Here is a 1,582-nt window from a genome sequence, read left to right as displayed (position 1 = left end):
ATGTGACTTAAGCTTAGCCTTTTCTCTGGAGTTGTCCTTGTAAAACTATTTACTCACTTCTGAGAGAGTTCAAAAAGAAAAGGCTTAGAGAAATGGAAGAGAAAAGGAATTTTGCAATGATTTTCTTAACAAGAGTGCAGTGGAAATGTATCAAGACAAGAAAACACCCACCTGAAACCAGGTGTTATTTAGTCATAAAGTAATTTACTGGAGTCACAGATTCCAAAGTGTTCTTGCCTTAGACTAGGCAAGGGGTGGGCGTAAATGAATATGTTAGGGGCAAATATAAGACATGGTTTTAAATAGACTTTAAACTCAAAGACCAGTATCAGCACAGCACTGTGAATCTCTGACAGGCGCCCACCACAGCAGCAGCACCACTGCTCCTGTCCTGATAGGCCCAGAAGACTGCAGGAAGTTCAGGCAGAAAAGCTTTGAGTAGCACTTTTCCAATGGAAAAAAAAGCAAAGCAAATCGGAAAATAAGATGGATCTTGTCTATTTTATTTTGATATGATAACAATTTTTTTCTCCACCGACGTATTCCCAGTAAATAAATATTAAAAAGGGGTGGAGGGAGCTAAAGCCTGGGAAATCCTAATGTTTTTATGTTTTAAGAAAGAAAAAAACTGCATTATTTTTGTAAAGTATTTATTGAGTCATTGAATCTCGTGTGTCATGAAATTGTAAGATGATCCAGTTCTGTGGACTGGAACTTAAGGACAAATCCAGAGTTGGTTCTTATGAAATCCTTTGCTTGCAAAACTCCAGGAAAAGAGATATATAATAAAATCATAATAAAATGTGTTGCCTACATCCATGATTTATGAAACAAATACTGTAGTCCCAATGAAGCAAAGCTCTGAGGCCAGGTAGAAAGCTTTAGCCCAGGTGGGAATAAAACTCTCACAAAAGGCCACAGTGGTGGCTAATAGAAGTCACCACATCTTTAACTCCAAGAACACCTCCCCGGCCCCCAAGTCACTGAAGCCAGCTGGGACATATGTGACTTTTGCTTACTCAGAGCTAAGAAAATCAAGCCAGAGCAAAGACTTAAAATGAGCAAGGCCACTTCCAGGCAAAATTCAGAAATATGAATAGTAATTAGAACACCATGCAACTTACTCCTTTTCAAGATGAGAACCAAAGCTCAGAAAGCATAAGCCACATTGGGCCTATCATTCATGAAATGCTTAGTGCTTTTTCAAATGTATCATGTTTTGGTGCCCCTGTATTCCTGACAACTTTGATTCTCTTGACCCCATACTCAAGGTCTGCTGGTAAAATTGTGCCCTTATGAAAAAGCCCTTGCCAGTCATTCATACTTTAGAATGAATTGTTTACTGATATATTTCCCATCAGGATATTTATATTTATATTCTGTGTCTAATAATGGGATAAAAAGTCTTATATGGAGCTGGAGAGATGGCTCAGGAGAGATGCACTTGTAGAGGACTGGGTTCAGTTCCCAAGACACACATGGTGGCTTACAACTATCTGTAACTCCAGTTCCAGAGAATATCTGACTCCCTCTTCTGGCCCCTATGGACACCAGGCATGCACTTGGTATATATATATATATA

The 1,582-nt window shown here is 38.9% G+C and overlaps 1 protein-coding gene across 4 annotated transcripts in view; it reads right to left on the bottom strand.

The window, feature by feature from the left end:
* The window catches only part of Tasp1 (taspase 1), a gene marked incomplete at its 5' end in the record, with an annotated part of 441,173 nt that overhangs the window by 38,000 nt on the left and 401,591 nt on the right, over positions 1-1,582 (bottom strand).

This window comes from Nannospalax galili, unplaced genomic scaffold (assembly GCF_000622305.1).
Source record: "Nannospalax galili isolate Female #2095 unplaced genomic scaffold, S.galili_v1.0 scaffold151, whole genome shotgun sequence".
In the NCBI taxonomy this organism is placed as follows: domain Eukaryota; kingdom Metazoa; phylum Chordata; class Mammalia; order Rodentia; family Spalacidae; genus Nannospalax; species Nannospalax galili.
This window is presented reverse-complemented; position numbering and strand designations above follow the sequence as displayed.